The sequence below is a fragment of the Rana temporaria genome, chromosome 1 (assembly GCF_905171775.1).
Source record: "Rana temporaria chromosome 1, aRanTem1.1, whole genome shotgun sequence".
Lineage (NCBI taxonomy): Eukaryota > Metazoa > Chordata > Amphibia > Anura > Ranidae > Rana > Rana temporaria.
This window is the reverse complement of record NC_053489.1, coordinates 260,896,616-260,905,151: the sequence shown is the minus strand read 5'-3', so window position 1 is coordinate 260,905,151 and position 8,536 is coordinate 260,896,616. Positions and strand designations below refer to the sequence as shown.

The window sequence follows — 8,536 nt, the reverse complement described above, 5'->3', positions numbered from 1 at the left end:
TATTTTCCATGCAAGAAATGTAGTGTTTGTCTTTACAACACTAATGGGAGGTCCAAAACTTTGGAATTTGGATCTCGCAGTACAGGTCGTCAATATCCGATTAAATCATTTTGTACATGTGCGACAACGCACATAGTATATCTCATCACCTGCCCGTGCGGTAAGCAATACGTGGGTCGTACCATACGTGCGTTTTCCGTACGGGTAGGTGAACATGTCAGTAAGATTTTGGGTGGTTGCACAAAACATACAGTCCCGAGACATTATAGAGAATGCCACCATCGGAACCCTAAGGGTACACAGTTTTTAATCATTGATAAATTTGTACCACCTTGGAGAGGTGGAGCTAAGACTAGGGGTGTTTCCAGGCTTGAAGCATACTGGATTTATGAGTTACGCACATATGTCACACATGGACTTAATGTTGAGTGGGACATTAATGCGTTTATCAATCAATCATGATGTTATCACTGTTCCTTCATACCTGGTTGTGGCTCCGTCATCTCCCTCCTTTTCTAAATTTTGTTCATCAGATAATTTTTCCTTATTGTTTTTAATATTGATTTTCATTAAGGAAATATTTTATAAGTAATTTCTTTTAAAGTAAATTTTTTATTAATTTTTATAATTCTATACTGTTCTATTTATAGATTATTGCCATATATGGCACTGATTCTACAGTGCTTTTTATACAGCTTTAGGTGTCCTTTCAAATATAGTTGGAATTGCGGACAATTTACTGGTACCAGTCCGTATTCAAATATTAATTTATTTTTAGTGATATTTTTTTAATATTACAATCACCCCTTAGCCCCCTTGTTTATCATTTTTGAGTGGGCGTCATTCGTAAATAAAGGTTTGGGCTGGATTATTCTTAAGGGACGTGTTGGTTACACTCCTCTTTTTGTCATCTGGCCCTCCCCTTATGTGATATGCCAAGAGCGCAACTCGCCTTGCTGACATGCGAGACGCTTTTCGTTTGGCCTGACGACGGGCGTTGCGCTCCAGCTCTCTCATCGCTGGGAGGCTTGGAGCGCACGCCGACGTCATTTTCTATCACTTGGCCTATCAACGTCCGTCGTCCAGTGCGTTCCGGCTCTCCCCTGGTGCGAGACTTGGAGCGCACGTCGACCTGACGTCCGCTCGGATGACACACAGATGGCCCAGATGTCTCATTGGCTCGTGCTGACGCAGTGATTTCCTTAGCCTGAGGTGAGGCTTGGAACGCACGCTGCCGCCGCCATTTTTGTTACTAATCGGGCCTTTGATTTTATCCTGCTTCCAGCTGGAGCCACAATCAAGGTAGGGGGCTTATTTCTTTATATATTTGGGCTTTTGGAACAGTGGGTCAGTACCCCAGATGACGATCGTTGGATCGAAACGCGTCGGGACCCGCTGACCCCACTGTTCACTACTATACATGCCTGTATCTTCATGTGATATGTGAGTGTGATATTTTACTTTTTTATCATCAGTAAAAGGTTTTATACAGTATCACACTATGTCCATCTTCCTTTTTTTCTTGATTACCATGCTCTGAACCCCCGGATTCATTATTGGTGAGCTTGTCTGCTCAATTGTGCTGAATATTGCTCTCTCTGGTCCGTGTTCCTGTGGTTTCACTTATACTGCAACAATATTGGATACATCCTCCTATATCGTTCAAAACTTCTGAGGCCAGGACATCGATACCATTAAGCTCTTTTGACCTATTAGGTATACACCTATTTAGGTCTACAACATCTGGTAAGCCTCTGATTTATCTTGGTGGTGGATTACCTGCTCAACACTCATCACATTTTTTCTCCAGCACTGAGTTGCTTTTTTGTTGGATCACGAACACTGTACTTTTATTAATGAATTTTGACTTTGTCCTATTTTATCACATGGATTGTCTGTGAATTTACCACTTATGTCCTTCACGCATGAGGGTCTTATTCAACCATCACTTGTTTGCACGTATTATTAGCGCTACATTTTTTTGTTTTTTTTTGTTTTTTAACAGAAAGTCAGTGGCCCAGATTCAAGAAGCTATTGCGCCCGCGCAACCATAGGTTGCGCGGCGCAATAGCTGTTTTGCTCCCGCGTAGCGAATGCCCCTGATTCAGGAACATCGCTACGCGGACTGCAGCCTAGGATATGACAGGCATAAGCCTCCTTATGCCTTCATATCTCAGGCTGCATTCTTGCGTTGTCCGCTAGGGGGCGCGGCCATTGTGATCGGCGTATAGTATGCAAATTGCATACTACCACCGATTCACAAAAGTTGCGCGGGCCCTGCGCACGCAAGGTACGGAGTTTCCGTACGGCGACTTTAGCGCAAGGTTGCTCCTGCTATAGCAGGGGCAGCCAATGCTAAAGTATAGCCGCCCTTCCCGCTCGTGAAATTTTAATTTCACGTCGTTTACGTAAGTGATTCGTGAATGGCGCTGGACGCCATTCACGTTCACTTAGAAGCAAATGACGTCCTTGCGACGTCATTTGCCGCAATGCACGCCGGGAAAGTTTCCCGACGGAGCATGCGCTGTTCGCTCGGCGCGGGAGCGCGCCTAATTTAAATGATTCCCGCCCCCGGCGGGATCATTTACATTAGGCGCCCTTACGCCGGGCTATTTAGCATAGCGCCCGCGCAATTTACGGAGCTACTGCACCGTGAATCGCGGGCATATCAAAATATTTGCGTGGGCGCAGAGCAAAAATCGTTGCCCTTTGCCCACGCAAATATTGCGCGGATCTACCTGAATCTGGCCCAGTGACTTAAAAGTATTGGAGTCACTGGATCAGTATGGAAGCCAGTTAATCCACCTTTTTGAAAGGAAACAAGGACAGCTCCTGTACATCTCTTACCACATACAACCTACGTACATCAACAGACATAGGGTTAAAGTGATTGGAAAGTCTCAAGGTATTTCACCTATATGCATTCTATGCATTAGGGTGAAAAAAAAAACATCTTTGCTCCAGCTGCCCCCCAGACCCCCTTTTTCTTACCTATGCCAGATCTGATCCAGCAAAGTGCACAAACCCAGCGGCTCCAGCCGCCTGCACTGGTGCCCCCATGGAAAATGGCTTGAAGGGGAAGAGCCAGAAGTCCCAACGGGGCACCCTAGAAGAGGAGGACCGGGGCTGCTATGTGCAACACACTTGCACAGATCAGGTTAGTGTAACATGTTTGGTGTTTTTATTTAAAAACACAAACACCTTTAAACCACTTTAGGTATGTCCTAGCTTTCATACATTCTCAGTTAAGATGCCGATACCCTGTTCACTCATTGAAAGTAAAACAGATGTGAGCACTGGGGGCATCAGGCCAAGTGGATATTCCTTTAGGGGGCAATAACAACTCTCTGGGGCAGATTCATCAAAGAGATACGACAGCGGATCTCCTGATCCGCCGTTGTACCTCTGAGTCCAGCTGGTCGGATCTATGAGGCTGATTCATAGAATCAGATTCCGCATAGATCTCCCTTAGATCTCCCTTAGATCCGATTGGTGTAAGTGACTTACACCAGTCGAATCTTAGGCTGCAATCTACCGCCGGCCGCTAGGTGTCGTCGCTTTTTTTTACGCGTCGGATATGCAAATGAGGAGAACCGCCGATTCAAGTCCGTACGCCCGCCCGTCGCTTTTTTTTAACGTCGTTTGCGTTGGATAGCTACCCCTGCTATATGAGGGGTAGCTAATGTTAAGTATGGCCGTCGTTCCCGCGCCGAGACTCAAATTTTTACGTCGTTTGCGTAAGTCGATCGGGAATACGGATGGCCGCAATTGACGTTTTTTGAGCAATGTATAATTTTATTGTCATATCATGTTTGCCCCAAGTATGTCTGAATCTGCTTAATGTTGATTCCCTCACTAACTGAGGGTGTCCACATCCTATAGAAAAATACAACAGAAGAAGCAAGAAAAAGATTACCTACAACTTTAACAGCCATCAAGTTGTGGATAGCCTTTAAATTCCTAAATAATTTTGATTCTTGGGAAATCCCTGCCACAAGTGCTCATTGTTGTATGCATGAGTCCCATCCTATCTATTTAATGAAGAACATGGAACATGTACCAAATACTGTTCACCGATTAGCTGCATTGAACAGGGTTCAATGGCACTTCAATAGGATCAAGGTTAGGTAGTAGCCTCATTTCCTGTTGTCCTTGGTGACATACCTACAAATCAATAACCAGCCTTTAGTTGGCTCTGTCTACACCAGTCACATTTTTCAGGAATTATTCAAATTACACAGTTCCTGGAATGCAAAGCACTTTACAAGAATCCAACCTTTTATGGAAAAAACACTACTTTGTAATTTCATATTTAATTAAACATATTCAGTATGAATTATATGTTTACATGCACATGTGCTTCTAGTTAATGGTGTGGTACAAAGTGTTCCTCACATTCACCATGGTGTAAAAGACTGTGAGTTCACAAGGAAACACTGGTAATGTGTACTGTATGGCAGTTCCAACCTGGTATCTTGGCATTGGCCAAAATGAATGGCAGATCTAGTCACATATGCTTGCTGGTCCGTTGTGCCAGGAGTCTCGGTTCTCATGATACAGTCCCCCAGATCAGGTCCTCACGATAAGGTCCTTCACTGACTGCAGGCATACACAGCAACGGGACCCTCCAGCATTGGGTCTCAGTGCCAGGGCCGGCCTTTGGGGTGTGCGAGCTGTGCGGCCGCACAGGGCGCCATGGGCAACAGGGGCACCGTGCGGCCATCACAGTCGCAGAATGTGAGTCGCAGTGAGTTACTTACATGATCATCACAGGAGTCCGACTCCTACGAGTCACAGCAGCAGCCGCTGCCAGGTACCCCTGCCCTGGGACTGGATGAAGAGCAACGCATTGGCTGCGGCACCTAAAAAAAAATGGCTGCTGTCGGCCCCGAGAGGCACACTGTACATGCGCCGCCGCTGCTCGGGAAAGCCTGAAAACGCTCCGCTATTCTCGGGCAGACAGCGCATGCGCAGTGGCATCTAAGCGCCGGGCGGCGCCATTTTTAAATGCAAAGCCGCACTGTCCACCGAAAGGTAAGTCACACAGAGCCCCTGGCCCTGCATGCATCTACTTTTTCAGATACAAATAAAAAGTATTTACTTTATATAGCCAGCCTACACACAGAAGGGGAGGAGGATGTAAGGGACCTCTTTGTGTATGTTTAGGTGACCAGGGGGCGAGGGGTGAAGATGGGGGGGCGCCACAGGACTAGCTCGCACAGGGCGCCTGAACACCTAAGGCCGCCCCTGCTCAGTGCAGCAGGAGAAGTTTCAGTGTCCCAGTTCTTTGGTCACTGAAGTGGGCACAGACACCCCAGTGATGGGCATGCACTCTTTGGTCCCCACATTGCATGAAACTCTGGCACGGCCCTTACAGATCAGCTTCCCCCTGCAAAAGACTCAGATCTCTCCAGAATTGCCTGGGAAATTTTCGGTCTCTCCTCCTCTAATGTGTAGGGCAGGGGTGTCAAACTCAATTTCACCGTGGGCCGCATCAGCATTATGATTGCCCTCAAAAGGGCCGGTTGTATCTGTAAGATTAGATGTCCAGAACATCCCCTCCCCTTTCATTAGAACAAGAACCAGCCCACCGTCTGGAGTTGAGTCCCCCACTCTCCCTTACATCACAGTGCACCCCCCCCTTTCCTTATGCTGCTGCTGGGAAGAAGCTGAATGCATTGCTTGAAAGCAGAAAGTAGGGGTCTGGAGGAGGACCAGAGGAGGGCTGGAGCTCTTCTGCAGCTGCAGGAGAGGTGCAAGGGTCACATGAAATTGCCTGGAGGGCCGGATTCAGCCCGCGGGCCTTGTGTTTGACACCTGTGGTGTAGGGAATACTGGGTAATGAAATCCACCGCTCCATCAGCCTCCCTTCACTTGCAAAGTTCCACTTTAAGAACTACATTTCCCAGAATCCATGGCAGCCGCTGCACAGCAAGTCCTCTAGCCACTGATTGTCTCAGATCCTTTGCTGCCAGGATGGGGGGAGGCAGGAGCGAGTGTGGGTTTTTACACTGCCCACTCTGCTCACTTCCTGGTAACTGCTAAAGCTGCACAGCTCGACATTCGTGGCGCCGGCTAAAATGGCAAAGAGCAAATGCATAATTTTTATGTATGTCTTCACACTGGTCCGTTGTGCATCTGTTGCGGTGTAAAACATCCTGCTTGCCTCATTTTTTGTGCATATTTGAAAAATTCACCGAAAACGTACCTCCCTATTGAAATGCATTGAGAACCCAGCAAAAACATTAAAAACGCACCCATGTTGCATTTTTTTATGCGTTTTTTTTAAGTCACATATCCTGTGAAAAACACACTGCAAACACTGTACGTCACAGGTACGCCCCTTTGGGCAGCCGTGCCATTCTGCCAATGTAAATGTTCGTGCGGCGGTCGGCAAGCGGTTAAACCTTTTATCCCAAATGGATCAAAAATGTTTTCTGTAATTGTATATAAAGTGTTAACTGGAGTTCAGCTTCAATTTCTTAGTTTTTCTAAATATACTAGTACATCTAACCATGGACGTCCGCTCCATAGGGCAAGGGGGGTCGTTTGCCCCCCCTGGAATCGCCAGGGAGAGCCAGGAGCAGAGCCGAACTGGCCCTGGGGCCGATTTAAGCGGTGACTGCAGCGCTACCCTCCCCTCTAGTTGTCCCTTATTTAGCGTGCCTGTCCCTCTTCTGGGATCAAATCCATTTGTCCCTCATTCCAAAACGTTCCTCTTTTAGACCTGAAATAAATATACTGTCAATATAGTGTAGTGTTTCAGTCAAGGGAAAGGGGTGCTGTGTAATGTAAAGGGGACCAGTGATACAGGGTGCTGTGTAATATAAAGGGGGCCAGTGATGCAGGGTGCTGTGTAATGAAAAGGGGGCCATTGATGCAGGGTACTGTGTAATGTAAAGGGGGCCAGTGATGCAGGGTGCTGTGTAATGTAAAGGGGTCCAGAGCTGTGGGGTGCTGTGTAATGTAAAGGGGTCCAGAGCTGTGGGGTGCTGTGTAATGTAAAGGGGTCCAGAGCTGTGAGGTGCTGTGTAATGTAAAGGGGTCCAGAGGTGCAGTTGTGGAGAGTACACAGTAGTGACAAAGAGATATTGAAAGATGCAGGGGGCACAGTGTGGTGTTTTTCCATTTTAACGTATGGGGGGGGCGCTTTTAACCCCCGCTAGCGGTCGAAGAAAGGGTAAAATGCGACTGTGTATCGCCGCTGCCGAAGCGCCCCCCTCTGAAAATATTTCAGCGGATGCCCATGCATCTAACACTACCCCCCCCCCCCAGATGAATAGTGCTGCTGTCCAAAGGTACCCCTGTTCGCCTTCATCCAGAGTGGGGGCGCTCTAATACAGAAGGTGTATTACTGGTAGGATGGCCAGGTGAAAGCAGAGGGAAGAAAACAAATGCAGCCACCACATCTAATTATTGGTATTCTGCAATATATTACATTTTTGGCTTGGGGTTTAATACTGCTTTGGTCAACACTCAGGCCTCGTACACACGACAGAGTTTCTCGGCAGAATTCGGCGAGAAACTCGGTCAAACCCGGATTCTGCCGAGAAACTCTGTCGTCTGTACACTTTTGGCCCGATGGAGCCGCCGAGGAACTCGTTGAGAAAATAGAGAACATGTTCTCTATTTTCTCGTTGTTCTATGGGAGAAGGCGGCCCGCCGAGCTCCTCGGCTGCCACTTTTTCTGGACAGCTTGGTCTGTTACATGAACAAAAAACAAAGCCTAAAAATTTATGCAGGCACCCCATCTAAGAATTGGTCAGATACAATACATTATTATTATTAGGATCATTATTCTTTGTTTCTTTCTAATTGAAATAAAACCCAGTTATTATCTATTGGGTTAAGTGGTGTATACTGTACTACTGAATAAGGAACACATTTAAGAATGCTTTCCAAAGTTATTTTTAAAAGTTTCTGAGTTTATGCCTACACCGAATGCCATGAGTATTTGACAAACACTGCTAGAGAGTCCAAAAATAATCAGAAAGCACAAATAGAAAGTATGTTTCCAAATATGAGATTCACTCTGTAATTGTGTGCCCACCCAACACCATCTGCAGGACTAACATTTATCATCCAAAATAGCAGCTTCAAAAGACAAACAGGGGGACAGGCGTGCTTCTCCATGGCAGAATCACGCTGTTGTGGGTGGATCAGATATTTGTATGGATGGGCTGAAATGGATAGATTTCCTACAGCAAAATCGTGCCATTCTGTGTTATTCAGTGAAGTTGAAAAACACAGTAGCAAGACGTACAAGTGATTCAACGTTGCTTTTGTTGCAATAATTGTATACTAATAAATTTACTAAACTTCTATTGCAAAGGTTGGGCCCTTGTAAAAGAGGAACTGCAGTCTGCTCACATAATTTGTAATAAAAAACATATTTGCCATTCTGAAGCTTCCCTCTAACCACTTTGCATATTATTATATATATATACTATTAGATAGATTCAGTAAGAGTTAGGCCGGCTTATCAGTAGATAAGCCGACCTAACTCAGAATCTACGCCGACTTATGTTTAAGTGTA

General features: G+C 46.1%; 1 long non-coding RNA gene across 1 annotated transcript in view; it reads left to right on the top strand.

The window, feature by feature from the left end:
* The first annotated feature begins 1,250 nt into the window (after window positions 1–1,250).
* LOC120941543 overlaps window positions 1,251–8,536 on the top strand; it is a 170,101-nt gene continuing 162,815 nt past the window's right edge. The window contains exon 1 of the long non-coding RNA XR_005749560.1: window positions 1,251–1,302. This is a non-coding gene — a long non-coding RNA (uncharacterized LOC120941543). The remainder of the gene's footprint in view (window positions 1,303–8,536) is intronic.